Source organism: Odocoileus virginianus, chromosome 19 (genome assembly GCF_023699985.2).
Source record: "Odocoileus virginianus isolate 20LAN1187 ecotype Illinois chromosome 19, Ovbor_1.2, whole genome shotgun sequence".
Taxonomy (NCBI): Eukaryota; Metazoa; Chordata; class Mammalia; order Artiodactyla; family Cervidae; genus Odocoileus; species Odocoileus virginianus.
The window spans coordinates 50,579,714-50,595,498 of record NC_069692.1 but is presented as its reverse complement, the minus strand read 5'-3'; the positions used below and the strand labels follow the sequence as shown (position 1 = coordinate 50,595,498).

The 15,785-nt window shown below is 36.9% G+C and overlaps 1 protein-coding gene across 3 annotated transcripts in view; it reads left to right on the top strand.

Moving 5' to 3' along the window:
- The window catches only part of ADGRB3 (adhesion G protein-coupled receptor B3), an 856,417-nt gene that overhangs the window by 221,847 nt on the left and 618,785 nt on the right, over positions 1-15,785 (top strand). The window lies entirely within an intron of this gene.

Sequence of the window (15,785 nt, the reverse complement as noted above, 5' to 3'; positions counted from 1 at the left end):
CTCAATGGACATGAGTTTCAGCAAATTCCAGGAGATGGTGAAGGAAAGGGAAGCTTGGCATGCTGCAGTCCATGGGGTCACAAAGAGTCAGACACGACTGAACAACAACAGAACTAATAGGATTGAATAGAATTAACATTAGAACTCTTCAAGTTATTTGACATAACAGTATTTGTTAAAAAAAAAAAAGAGAGACTGAGGACATTCAGAAAGTTTTTTATTTTTTTAATATTTATTTGTTTGGCTCTGCCAGGTCTTAGTTGTGGCATGTGGCATCTAATTCCCTGACCAGGGATAGAGTCCAGGCCCCTACATTAGTGGTGCAGAGTCTTAGACCGCCAGGGAAGTCCCCAGAAAGTATTTTAAAATAATGATGTTACATCTAAATCCAACTCAATTATTAAAATAACTGTTTATGCTTCTATGAATAAAGTATAAAAACATCAATAGAGTTGAAAGCTGATTAAGTTACCATTTGTTTAAAAGTCAATATCATTATAGTTTTTAATAAATATGCATATTTATACTTTATTTTGTAATCACTTAGGTATTTTACTTCTTCAACCAATCTTTAATTTCCATGGTGAGAGGAGTCTTCTGACTCATCTCTGAGTTTCCCACATTGCTTTGCCTCCATACCCAAAGTCCAAAATTAGAAATACAGTAAAATATTTCTCAATGTATCATATCAACAAAATATCAGTACACATTAGTTACCTAGTTTAATAAGATTAAGTTTTGCTCCTGAAACAGCAAATGAAATGAAAACAAAGCACACTGAGTGTTTACAGTTTTAAAAATTAGCTTCTTTATTTTTCTTGTCACAACTTTGACTAGTGATTCGATTGGTTAAAATGGTACTAATGCGATCAACCTAAGGTTTGAGTTCTGTGTGAAACTTTAACTCTTTGCTCAGAGACACAAATTAAGTCATAGCCATGGTCATATTTGCATTATTGATTAAAAATAAAGGGGCACTGGGTGGATAGAAGTGAACAGGCTATTTACAAATCCATTTATATATCTCGAAAAATTAATTCAAAGAACATATGTTTTTGGTCAGTAGCACATTTGTTCTGAGGAGCAGCACCTTATCTTTGTCCTGCCTGATATCTGGATTTCCTATATTGATGATCCTCCAATACTGACCTGCTAGCATCTGCTTCCCATGTACCTTCCTGGGTACTGTTGCCAGCAGAGTGCTCAGAAATTCATTCAGCCCACACTTAAGGAATATAAAGATATCTCCTTATATTCCTTAAAACTTATAAAAATGTATGTTTTAAAATGTGACTTTTAAAAAAGACGTTTATTTCAAAGGCTTTTAATTTTAAACCAAAATAGCCATCTCCATTTTGTACAGGAAAGGGTATATGTAGGCAATATAAAAATCTAAGATACTTTAATGTTTCTTGATTCAGTTCTAGGTTAACATTTCATGATGAATTAGTTTAAGAAAAATTTCCTTATTTTATAAATGAAACAAGTTGATAGAATGCACAACTTTTTATTAAAAATAATGTTAAGGAAGTGTACATATACTAAAAAATTTAGTGAGTACGGGAACACAACTTGAAAATATAGTTATTAAATTTATGTTATTGGTACTTTGAAGGCCTCTTACTGCCAAAGGAGCACAATATATCAAGTCATTCACATTGTGGTTTTGATCAAGTCCAAAAGTTGAAATCTAAGCATTGGACTAAAGTATTATTATATTTATATTTTCAAGTAGTTAAAAGAAAAATATTCATTATTATTTTAGCTAGTTAAACATTTTTACACAAAAATGTATTTGAACTCAGAATTTTTATCATTTTTCTATTTTCCTGAAATCAGTTTATCACTATGTAAATATTATTTAACTTACTAAAACAGTTTATTAATATTATTGCAAATTTATTAAAAAGTGAAAAAATAACTAGCTTTTTGACAGTTACTCTGAAAAAGACTCATAACTTACACATGATTTAATTTTGGTATATTGGAAGAAAATGTATAGTTCTCACATCAAAAAATTAAAGCAAATTATTTTTCTGGAACTACAAATTATTTTTAAAAATGAGAAAAAATGTTAATTTATTTGGTATTATAGCCAGTCAAGAGGAAGAGCTTCTCTTTTGCACCAGAGTGTAAGCTTCATGTGGATAGGAGTTTTATCTTTTTTGATCTCTGCAATACCCTCATCACCAAGAAAAGTGTTTATATACAAGCATTTAGTAAGAACCAATAAATAAAAATGACTCTGACGATCTGGGAACTATCTCCTTTTTATAAATCAATATAATTGTGCCATACAAAGAAAAGTAATGTGTAAACAGAGACTAATAAATTCTTTGACCTCATTCTGTACAGTTCTATCTAGCTCCCTTCTGTAGCATACCCAGTCACAGGCTCTCAGAGCAGGCTCTGATGTCCCCGGGTTCTGCTCCCTTTCATTCATAAGGTACAGGGGTCAAATTTTAACCAAGGCAAGGTGCAGATCAACAAAAATAACCAACCCTGTGTGAGTAATTACTTGAACTTCAAAGTCTGGATTTGGGGCAAATAAATGGCGCTGTTCGTAAGATTTTATGTTTATCTATACATGAAATTTACTTTCAAAAATCAATAATACAAAGGTTTTAGAGTAGTCTGATGGTTCCATTCTGTAACTAGTATATCTGATTTCAAAAGTTATAAAACACAACAAGTTAAAAAATAGCCACCGGTATGGAGGACCAGAAGTCTGGAAGATTATAGCCAAGCTGAACTCCTTCAGGAAAATACTTCAGCCAGTGTTTCTGCAGTCTTTTATTTTCTGAGTTAAGTTTGCTGAATTTATTCATGGGTACTCCATCTGTTCAGTGTGGAGGGACCGTCGAAGGATATATTTATGGGTGGCCTCTCACTTCAATCTGATGAATCACTAAACAAGAAAGTACTAAGATCATGTCCGGAATCAGAAGGGCTTGTGAAATACTGTTTATAAAATGAAGTTCAAGATTCTGTTTTGAAGATCTGGGTCAGACCTCAAGCCTTTAAGATTTGGAGAAATGGGGCATAAATGTTAATTTTTTTCCTCAAACTAAGCATTACTATATGGTTAGATTTAAAATATTTCAGTTGAAGAAACCAACATCTAGGTCATTTAAATTTTTTAAAATATATTTATTTATATAATTTCAACCCTCAGAATATTCAACACACCTAGTAGCGGAGGATTTTAAAAGAAACTTCAAAAATTTTTGTCAACACTAGTTACAGAATGACATCATCAGACTACCTTGAACCTTTTATATTTTTTATTTTTAAAAGTAAATTTTATACTTAGATACACATAAGATACTATGACCTTATCCCAAGGAACTTCAAGATAAGATGCTTGCTGTTGGGTCTGCTAAAGTAAGGTGATGTATGAGATGTTTTATGTACCCACCTGCTGCTTTCTGGAGACAGGGCTGGATCTTGCCAGGCTACAGAAAGCAGGCAGAAACACGGGCTTACTATCATTGTCTGACACTCATTTTCTGATTCATCTTGAATTGATATCACTGGAATCAACTTAGGATGTTGCTTGGTGATTTGAAGTGACTGATCTTCCCATGGAGCTTATTTTTAGATAAAATGTATGCAAATGATGTGCAGGGCTTCCTTGTTCTCTTATTTTCATAAGAAAGAAATGTGTGTTATGTTTCTTTTTCAATTATCATAGGAAAAAATAACTATCCTAAATGTAAATGAAAATTGTCTAAATGAGCTATTAAGAAACCAAATCACACCCCACGTAGCATGAGGTATAATCCTATTACCATTTTTTTCTTTTCACTCTGGCTCTTCCATCTCAAATTTTGTCTCCTGTTCTTTTTTTCTTTTCTCCCCCATGTATTAGAGAGGTCATAAACGTCTGCAATTTCTTGGATTTCAAGGAGTCTTTTATAGTTTTTTTTTTTTTTTTTTCTATTTTACAGCATAAGTTTCCTGCCGTAGCTTCTTCATCTGTCTTTAGCTTTTCATGTCCTTTTCTCTGTTTTTCTCCTGGCATTTTTAAAATTTGATTTTGGTTGAGATCAATTTTCTTCCCAAATATTTCTCATTATTTGGTGGAGGTTGTTTCTTTTCGTCCACCCAGCAAATCTGTAGGTATTGCGGTGGGGGAGGTGGGCTGGTGGGATATTATTAGCTCCTTCCTGCCGGGGCTGCGCTTGTCTCCAGCCCCAACCCTGCAGGGAGACCCCCCTGCTCTTGGCTAGTAGTGCTGCGGGCAGGCTCCCAGTGATTCCCTACATACCACCCATCCTGGGCATCTCACCTAGTGAGATGCACCGAAACGCGGGTGCAGAGCTGACTTTTCTCCTCCACGTGACCAGTGGAAGGCCTGCCTCGTGTTGGAGTTGCCGCAGATGAGTGTCTTCCATCTGGCTTCACCCCGCCTTCTGCCTTTGATGAGGACTCAGGGATTTCCTTCCGGTGTCCCCACACACCCCCACCCCCTCTCCAGATGAGGGGCTCGGGGCTGGCCTGCGAGCTCTGTGCTGCCTGAGAGCTGCAGGGGCAGGGACTCACTCTGCTCCTTCCTTGGACCTGGACCAGTTTTCTCTTCTCTCATCTTCCTAGATTGTGCTGCAGGACTGTGGCCATTTTCTAGCTTCACCGAGACACGTTTTTCTTCCCTGTATTTGTGCTCTTGTTGGTTAGTTTCAGAAAGCAGAGCCTTCCTTCTGCATCTTTAACTGGACATTCCAGGTTACGTTTGCACATCAGGTCCTTGGCAATTCTTAGGAGTTACTTGCTGTAGGGCTGATAGCTGTTTAGCCTCCTGGGGAAGATTTATTTTTTTCTCAGTCTGTTTTAAAGAATGACAATTAACAATGCATATCTCTTTCCTCATCTCCATAGACCTTATTTCAAGAGTAAAATGTCTGTGAAAGAGGATGTGTGGAGTGAGAGTGAACGCACAGATTGGGCGTGCATAACTTCAACATTCGTTTTCGTTTGATTGTGAACTCGGGGTGTTCAAAGTCCATGTGTCTCAGAAAAAGGAAGCTTCTTTGTGAGGACACTCATTTAGAGAAATTGAAAAACTGTTTAGCTTTCCCCTCTGCAACTCTGCACTCATCAATCCAACCACTGACCCTGCCACCTCACCAGCTCTTTGCTACTCAGACCCTTGGACAGGAAGGAAATGTGTGACTTCCTAGAATCATACACACCAGAAAACAGGAACAAGATGAAAACCAAAAAGAGCTTTCTTCTGTAACTAACTTGCTGGCTATGAAGCTTTCCTGGGTTGTGGGAATTAATTAACAATCTTGATTCTTAGGACCAGTCCTTGTGTTATGTGATGCACCATAAGATGTGTGAGAGTATAAGGATGAATAAAGATGCTAATAATTCAAACTATAATTTAAGCACCAAAGGTTGTAAAAGTCAGTAATAGTTGATATATTTTTGCCTTAAATTAACTTTTATATAATATAGCCACTTAATATATAGCATGTGTATGCTATTTGTGCAACTATTCGATCATTTTAAGAAATAATATGGTAAAATTAATCTGTAATTTGTACAATGTAAGGTAGATAAGTACCAGAATTTCTTTGAAGTGCATGTCCTTTAAAGAAAGAAGGGTAACAATAAAAGGTTTAATTTGCTCTTTGTGAAGACTTGAAGTAGGCTAAAAACTGAGTCATATCATTTAGGGATAGCTTATGGTCCTAGCCCAGGAAATGAATATGAGCTTAAAGATAGCCTTCCACAGTGGGATTATAGTCTTTCTCATTCGAAAAATTGCTTCAGTGACCTGGAGTCTGTTGCATGGCTTCTGAAGGCCCAGCTTCGTCTGAGTGGATTTTTCATTTAGAGCCACTCTCGCAGTAGGACTCCCACTCATGCTCTTTGAGGAGGACACTGCTATCTGAGGATTTAACCAGGTTTAATAGCTATTCGTAGTAGCAACTACCAAACAGTATCTCAAGCTGACCTGTAGGATCTCCCATCCCTGTTAACCTCCAAGGCCATTCTGACTGCCATTGCTTTCATTCTGGATTTTGAATGTTCAAAACCTACATTTTCACTTTTATGTGAAAAAAAATAATAATCAAAGGGAAAAAGCAGTAGTCGGGAAAAAATGCATATATACAGAGAAATGTCAACCTGACCTATGATAGGTAAAGGGATGCCAGCGTCTCTGCAGACCGTTACCAGGATGTCAGTCTGTCTGTCCATAGATGCTGCTGTAAACATGGTTTTCAGAACCTTCATGTGTTATCAGGCTCATTTCCCCAAATCCCCTCAAAAGAGAGAAAGTGACATCAGCTTGATGGAACAAGCAACCCCTGGTCCCCTCTCTCCTTGTAACTCATCTGTTTACCACACCAGATGCAGAAATGTAGTTCTGGGGGGCATGTGCAGCAATTGGAGAAGGAAATGGCAACCCACTCCAGTATCCTTGCCTAGAAAATTCCATGGACAAAGGATCCTGGTGGGCTATAGTCCATGGGGTTGCAAAGAGTCAGACACGACTGAGCGACTAACACAACACATAACGCATGCAGCAATTTGCCTCACTTTCTTTTTTTGCTCTTAATAAAGTATTGAAGGAAACAAACAATAACAACCTTCGTTCCTGAACTCAGCTGGATGTACTTCATTGTCCCCTTTTCTCATTCCACCATTACCTCCTTTGGCAAATACTACCTATTCAGATTGGTTGTAACAGCAAACAACAATATATTTCTTTGATTTGGTCAACTGTTTCGTTAAGAAAATAACAATTATAGCATAGCCAAATGAGCTACTGGAATAGCTCATTCATTAAATAGGAATCAGGGTTCTAATTTTAGCGTCCTAGATCTGTTACTTATATGCTGACTTTCATGTAAGTGATTTCACCTCTCTACATCTGTTATCTTGATAAGCGAAGTGGAAAAGATGCTTCAACCAATTTAAAGGGCTATTTGGTGATGATTTCATGCGTCTGTGTGAGCTTGCTTTTTTAACCATACTATATTCCAAAATCTGTTTGAAACAGCTTAGAGAAATGTGTAGAATTTGAACAGATAATTGGAACAAAAGTGTTAGTCACTCAGTTGTGTCCGACTCTTTGTGACCACGTGGATTGTAGTCTGCCAGTTGCCTCTGTCCATGGAATTCTCCAGACAAGAATACTGGAGTAGATGGTTGCTTCCTTCTCCAGTGGATCTTCTTGATCCAGGGATCGAACCTGGTTCTCCAGCATTGCAGGCAGACTCTTTACCATCTGAGCCATGCCTACAGAACAAAAGTAAGGCAAAGACTAGCCTAAAAGTAGGTCTAGACTCGCTGTCAGTTCTGAGAAGTCAACAGAAGAGGAAAGGCTAAATGGACACATGATCTGAGAGTCTCTCTCTCCCTTGCTGTGACTAGTTGTGAACCGAGTGGTGAAAATTAGAAATATGATCTATATGTCCATCCTGTGATAGAAATACAAGAGCCTCTTATGTCATTTTCTCACAGGAATGAATCATCACCCTGCTTCTCAGGAAGGTCGGGTGCAGTTGTATATATTAATCTGCCATCATTCCTCTTTAGTGTTGTAGCACATTTATTCCACCTTTATCTGAAACCATGAACTTCAGAATGTACAGCTTCTTATATAGTGACTTGATTACGTAGAATGTCAGAGGCAGTGCCATCTAAAAGGTCAAGTTTACCATTTATATATGAAGAGCAGGTATTGTCCTGGGGATGTTTGCTTTATCATTCTTCCCAGAACCCAGGAATATTACTTTTTGATGAGCTAATCTTAGACAGATGCTTCTAAAAGAAAGTTCAAATCCTAGAAGAAAGTTTGAATCTCCTGTTGATGGTGTAGACTTTGTCTAGTTGTAGGCTTGCAGTCCTGTTCCAAATTGGCCACTTTTAAAGCATATGAAATCAAGAGGCATAACTGAAGTGTAAAAGACAAGTTCAACAGGAACCAGTAGAAGATGACATTTGCAAAAGAGAAGAAAGGAGAAAAGAAAAGAGGTATTAACAAAGTAAAAATTTAAGAACTTAAATCATATTACTGAGAAATTAAGTCCAAAAAATATCTCAAAATACTTTTTAAAAATGAAAGAGCTAAAATTTATTAACTGTACCGTAAAATTAAATGGTTTTGAATAGAATTGAAAAAAGTTTATACATTAAAAAGGACTCGGTCAATTAAAACATAAAACAACGCAGTGATAGCTATTAAAAAAACAACATTTTTAAAAAGCAGTAAAGATAGGTAAAAGAAAAAGCATAAATATTCCAGTCTGGGTATTCACTCCACAGGGTCTCTGGACTTTATCTTGCACTTTAGTAAATACTATATAAACAAAGAACACGTTATTATTCCCATTAACAACAATAAATGCTTTCATCTAAAAAAAAAAAGGATGGAAAATGCTAGTATTTACTCTTAAGAAATACTAACTAGGAAGACAGGTAGAAATTCAAGTTTAACTCTTTAAGAGTAAAGTCATAGAAACAACATAATGACTACTATTTTGCATTAATCCAAGAAACTGGCTGCCAAATATGCCATTTTTATTTTTAATGGGTCTTTTCTTTCCGACTCAAAACATTTTTTTCTACCATGTTTTACATAATTCTACTAAAATATGCTATTTTTGTGGTATATAGACTCACAGTTTTGAAAGCAACAGGGAAAAGGAAAATTCTGAGGAACAAAATAATGTTAAAATGCTTTCATTTGTTTTGCTGAAATTTATTTCACCCTAATAGTTATTATTCTTTCTATGATCAATGCTACCAAAATTTAATAAAATATATAACAATTATTACACATATAATAACATTAAAAAACTTTTTCTGAGGTGACATTAGCATCTTGTGAATTGTCTGTTGATTTTGAACATTGACTGTTCAAAGGCTAACCCAATTTTTGATGTATTTTCCTGGTAAATAAAAAGGCCATAACCTGACATAATCTTTTTAGATGTAAAACAGAAGATTGTTCTCTAAGGTTGATTAATTTCTTAAAATCTTAATGCTCTGTCAGCCTTGTGGTGGTGAATGAAATGTTTGAGTTTTTATCAGGAAGTTTTTGAAAAGGAATGATATTTGCTTTGATGTTTTATAGGTGAAAAACGGTTCTTGAATCATGAAAAAGAGCTTTTGGAAAGCATCAATGTCCTTAAATTAAATCTTTCCCAGTGGAGGTACTTTATGACATATTCTTATTAATATCATTTTAGAATCTGTGTCTGGGGATTTAGCAGTAGAGTCTAAGGAATGACCAAATTGCAGGCACTGGCATCTAAATTGCACAGTTAAATTCATACTTACAATTTTTACAATGGTTTGATAAAATTTAAAATAGTCTCTTCCTTAGAAGAAGAAATATCAAAGGATGAGTAGCTAAGCTGTAAACACGTAGGGATTAAGCACCCATATTATCCACGTCAAACCTGTCACTGATCTTCCATTAGGAGTCAGCTACTGAAAATTAACTGACACATTTGCTTCTAGTTTTTAAAGAAAAAATATTTTGGTTTTGACCATAATTACACATGCTTAAAGAATACAAGCAATACTGAAAATCGAAGATGAAAAATTAAATTCTACCATTCTAAAATAATCGTTTTTAACATGAACTGACCCTCAGCCCATCTTTCAATCCACCAGTTTCCTCTCTGTGCCAGAAATACAGCCAAACATCTGGGTGCATGGGTGGATGGATAGATGGATGAAAACATGGAAATATTTTTATAATATGAGAAGCCTAGTATAGATAGTTTTTTAAGTTAAAAACTCAACTTTAATTTCATTTGAATTTCATAGAAGAAAAATACACTGATATGAAATTGAAAAAAAATTTTAGTGTCGCATAAATGATTCTGCTATGGAATCACCCCTTCCAGGGCCTGAAACTGAGCTCTTGTCTAACACTCGGAAATGAATTGTCTGAGGAGACACATGTGCTGACAAAGCAAGAGATTTTATTGGGAAAGGGTGCCCAGGTGGAGAGCAGGAGGGAAGGGAACCCAGGAGAACTGCTCTGCCACATGGCTCACAGTCTCGGGTTTTCCGGTGATGGGATTAGTTTCTGGGTTTTCTTTAGCCTATCATTCTGACTCAGCCTCCTTTCTGGTGGTGCCGGCCTTGTTCAGCCAAGATGGACGCCAGAGAGAAGGATTCTGGGAGGTGGTCGGGCATGTGGTGTCTCCTTTTGACCTTTCCTGAGCCCTTCAGGTTGGAGGAGGTTATTAGTCCCCTGTTCCTTATCAGGACTTCCTGTCCTAAAGCAACTCATGCAAATAGCGACTATGGTGCCTGGCCTGGGTGCTTCCCTTAACAATTCTACACACCAGTTAAAATATGCCTGTAAGGTTAAAGAGAGCGGGAGAGGGGGTGGAGAGGAGGTCAGGGAAGGAGGATGAGGCAAAGCAGAAAACAGGAGAGGAGGCAAAAGGAAATGTACATTTTTTAAGGTAGAGTCATTTTTTCCAAATTGTTGGTTTGGTCAAAAAGTGTGTTTGGGATTTTGCATGAGCTGTTATGCGAAAACCTGAACAAACTTTTTGGCCAATCCAATATCTACTTCAATTTTAACTCTCTCAATGCTCTATTAAAAGATGAATCTATTCCCACTTGTTTTAACAAGGCATATTAACATATATATACTTAGGTGTGTGTGTATATATATATATACACACACATGTTAATAAGCGTATAACAGCTAGTTTTTACCTTTCTCATCTTTCGTTCCATAACCTCAGATCCATGGATTGATCTGTATGTAACTGGATCTGTTTGCCTCACCAGTACTTTTCCCATAGGTTTTCAGTTCTTTGGTGTTAATTTTCATTTATCTCCTAATTGTATGTATTAATGGTCTACCTTTATTTGTCTGTTTCTATTTTGCTTTCTCAACAAGGGCTTCTGAGCATTGCATTATCTCAATGTTTTCCTGTTTAAGAATAGTGTCTGCCTACTGCCTTTTTACATGAATAATATTGTTACTGGTTATAGAGTTTTCAGGTTTCACTTTTGTTACCCTGGAACATTGTAGACATTGCTTTACTACCTCTTGCATTGAATGTTGGGAATATTTGCTGCCAGCATGAGGTTTAGTAAGAAATTATTTAAGGATGAATACAGGACTGTAGAGTCAGTTGGTTGACTGGGCTATGCTTTGGCCTTGACTATATGGTCAAATGACCATTATATCTACTACTGTGGGCAGGAATCCTTTAGAAGAAATGGAGTAGCCATCATGGTCAACAAGAGAGTCCAAAGTGCAGTATTTGGATGCAATCTCCAAAATGACAGCATGATCTCTGTTCGTTTCCAAGGCAAACCATTAAATACCACAGTAATCCAAGCCTTGCCCCAACTAGTAATGCTGAAGAAGCTAAGTTGAACGATTCCATGAAGATCTACAAGACCTTTTAGAACTAACACACAAAAAAGATGTCCTTTTCATTATAGGGGACTGGAATGCAAAAGTAGGAAGTCAAGAAACACCTGGAGTAACAGGCAAATTTGGCCTTGGAGTACAGAATGAAGCAGGGCGAAGGCTAATAGAGTTTTGCCAAGAAAACACACTGGTCATAGCAAACACTCTCTTCCAACAACACAAGAGAAGATTCTACAAATGGACATCACCAGACGGTCAACACTGAAATCAGATTGATTATATTCTTTGCAGCCAAAGATGGAGAAGCTCTATACAGTCAGCAAAAACAAGACCGGGAGCTGACTGTGGCTCACATCATGAACTCCTTATTGCCAAATTCAGACTTAAATTTAAGAAAGTAGGGGAAAAAACTAAACCATTCAGGTATGACATAAATCAAATCCCTTATGACTATACAGTGGAAGTGAGAAATAGATTTAAGGGACTAGATCTGATAGACAGAGTGCCTGATGAACTATGGACAGAGGTTTGTGACACTGTACAGGAGACAGGGATCAAGACCATCCCCATGGAAAAGAAATGCAAAAAGGCAAAATGGTTGTCTGAGGAGGCCTTACAAATAGCTGTGAAAAGAAGAGAAGCAAAAAGCAAAGGAGAAATGGAAAGATGTACCCATTTGAATGCAGAGTTCCAAAGAATAGCAAGGACAGATAAGAAAGCCTTCCTCAGTGATCAATGCAAAGAAATAGAGGAAAACAACAGAATCGGAAAACTAGAGATCTCTTCAAGAAAATCAGAGATACCAAGGGAATATTTCATTCGAAGATGGGTTCGATAAAGGACAGAAATGGTATGGACCTAACAGAAGCAGAAGATATTAAGAAGAGGTGGCAAGAATACACAGAGAAACTGTACAAAAAATATCTTCATGACCCAGATAATCACGATGGTGTGATCACTCACCTAGAGCCAGACATCCTGGAATGTGAAGTCAAGTGGGCCTTAGAAAATATCACTGCGAACAAAGCTAGTGGAAGTGATGGAATTCCAGTTGAGCTATTTCAGCTCCTGAAAGATGATGCTGTGAAAGTGCTGCACTCAATATGTCAGCAAATTTGGAAAAGTCAGCAGTGTCCACAGGACTGGAAAAGGTCAGTTTTCATTCCAATCCCAAAGAAAGGCAATGCCAAAGAATGTTGAAACTACTGCACAATTGCACTCATCACACATGTTAGTAAAGTAATGCTCAAAATCCTCCAAGCCAGGCTTCAGCAATACATGAACTCTGAACTTCCAGATTTCAAGCTGGTTTTAGAAAAGGCAGAGGAACCAAAGATCAAATTACCAACATCTGCTGGATCATTGAAAAAGCAAGAGTTCAAGAAAAACATCTATTTCTGATTTATTGACTACACCAAAGCCTTTGACTGTGTGGATCACAATAAACTGTGGAAAATTCTGAAGGAGATGGGAATACCAGACCACCTGACCTGCCTCTTGAGAAACCTGTATGCAGGTCAGGAAGCAACAGTTAGAACTGGACATGGACCAACAGAATAGTTCCAAGTAGGAAAAGGAGTACGTCAAGGCTGTATATTGTCATCCTGCTTATTTAACTTATATGCAGAGTACATCATGAGAAATACTGGATGGAGGAAGCACAAGCTGGAATCAAGATTGCCAGGAGAAATATCAATAACCTCAGATATGCAGATGATACTACCCTTATGGCAGAAAATGAAGAGGAACTAAAAAGCATCTTGATGAAAGTGCAAAAGGAAAATGAAAAAGTTGGCTTGAAGTTCAACATTCAGAAAACTAAGATCATGGCATCTGGTCCCATCACTTCATGGGAAATAGATGGGGAAACAATGTCAGACTATTTTTTTGGGCTCCAAAATCACTGCAGATGGTGATCGCAGTCGTGAAATTAAAAGATGCTTACTCTTTGAAAGGAAAGTTATGACCAACCTAGATCGCGTATTAAAAAGCAGAGACATTGCCAACAAAGGTCTGTCTAGTCAAGGCTGTGGTTTTTCCTGTGGTCATGTATGGATGTGAGAGTTGGACTGTGAAAAAAGCTGAGCACCGAAGAATTGATGCTTTTGAACTGTGGTGTTGGAGAAGACTCTTGAGAGTCCCTTGGACTGCAAGGAGATCCAGCCAGTCCATCCTAAAGGAGATCAGTCCTGGGTGTTCATTGGAGGACTGATGTTGAAGCTGAAACTGCAATACTTTGGCCACCTGATGCAAAGAGTTGACTCCTTGGAAAAGACCCTGATGCTGGGACGGGTTGGGGGCAGGAGGAGAAGGGGACGACAGAGGATGAGATGGCTGGATGGCATGGGTTTGAGTAAACTCCAGGAGTTGGTGATGGACCGGGAGGCCTGGCGTGCTGTGATTCATGGGGTTGCAAAGAGTCAGTCACAACTGAGCGACTGAACTGAACTGAACTTATTCTGTATTAAATTTGTTTGAAACACAGTGTATTCTTTAATGCATAGATTCACTTCTTCATTAAGGGACTATTTTATATTGCAGATTTGCTAAAATGCATCTTCTCTTGCATTGTGGGTATCCAGGCTTCCCTGGTGGCTCAAATGATAAAGAATCTGTTTGCCGTTCAGGAGATCTGGGCTCTATCCCTGGGTTGGGAAGATCCCCTGAGAAGGGAATAACAACCCACTCCCGTATTCTTGCCTGGAGAATCCCATAGACACGGAGCATGGTGGGCTACAGTCCATGAGGTTGCAAAGAGTTGGACACCACTGAGCCACTAACACTTTCACTTTTCACTACTGCACAAACATTATTAATCTTAATGTAAAATTCCCTTGCAAGTATAGTCTTGCTTCCATATTTGTTTTACTTTAATCATTTTAGTTCCTTGCATTAAAAAGTCAGCATTTGCTATATAAACCTCATTGTTTCCTAAATATCTATTATTTGATCTTTAATCAGTTTTCTTTCTACTGTTTCTAAATTGTGTTATTGTTATGTAGTGGTGGAATTGTGATTCTTGATTTGTGTGATCAAGTTTTTTATAGACATTTTAATCTTATGTAGTCTATTCATCTCATCTTTGAGCTCATTTTTGCAGAATTCTCATTCCTCAATGTTATTTTATATCATGAGATAATTATGAGGAGTTCCATTTTGTTCCATGTGTTATCTTTGTTGTTAGAAACTTGGTCCTTCTGTCTTTATTTGCCATTTTGTGAATTCTACAGAGAATACAGAGGACATGTATGTACTCTTCCTACTATATCTGACTTCAGTTAAGTTTTCTTTCAGAGCTGCAGATCAAGGGCTATACCTTTGGTTTTCTTATCCCCTTATTTTAGTTATATGTACTTTAAATTAAAAAATATATATATATTCAATTTTAAAGATGCTTCTCATTTGCAGTTACAACCAAATATTAGCTATATTCCCCATGCTGTGTAATATATCCTTAAGCTCATCTTACACAAAATAGCTTGTGACTCACACTCCCCCACTTCTATATTGTGGTAACCATTGGTAATTCACTGATGAGCATTGTTTTGTTCTCTGTATCTGTGAGTCTGTCCTCTTCTGTTCTTGTTTTATTCACTAGTTTACAGTATTATTCCATTGTGTAAATACACAACTTCTTCCTTATCCATTCGTCTGTTGATGGGTACTCAGGTAGTTTCCAAACCTTCACAATTTTACATAATGTTGCTTTGAACACAGGGGTGCATGTTTTTTGTTTTGCTTTTTTTTTTCTAATTAGTGTTTTGTTTTGTTTTTTCTTTTTTAAAGAATACATACTCAGAAGTGAAATTGCTGAGTCATATGGCAGTTTATTTTTAGTGTTTTGAGAAACCTACATACTGTTTTTCACAATGGCTGTGCCAATTTACATTCCTACCAATAGTGTAAGAAATTCCTTTTTCTACACATCCTTGCTGACATTTTTTATTTTTGTGTTTTTTGTTTGTTTGTTTGTTTGTTTGATGACAGCCATTCTGACAGGTGTGAGGTAATATTTCCTTGTGATTTTGATTTGCCTCTCCCTGATGGTTAGCAGGGTTGTGTATCTTTTCATATGCCTGTTGGCCATCTGCACTTCCTCTTTGGAAAAATGTCTGTTCAGTTCTTCAGCCCATTGTTATTGGATTGTGTGGTTTTTTGGATGCTGAGTTATATGAGCTGTTCATACATTTTAGATATCAACCCATTATCAGTCATATCATTTGCAGATATTTTCTCCCATTCAGTAGGTTCTTTCCATTGTGTCAATGCTTTTCTTTGGTGTACAAAAGCTTTCAAGTTTAATCAGGTCCCACTTTTTATTCCTGCTGTTTTTTTCTTTTTTTTGGAATGAAAAGAATTACTTTATTTTTATTTCTTCATTAATCAATTTATTTTAATTGGAGGATAATTACTT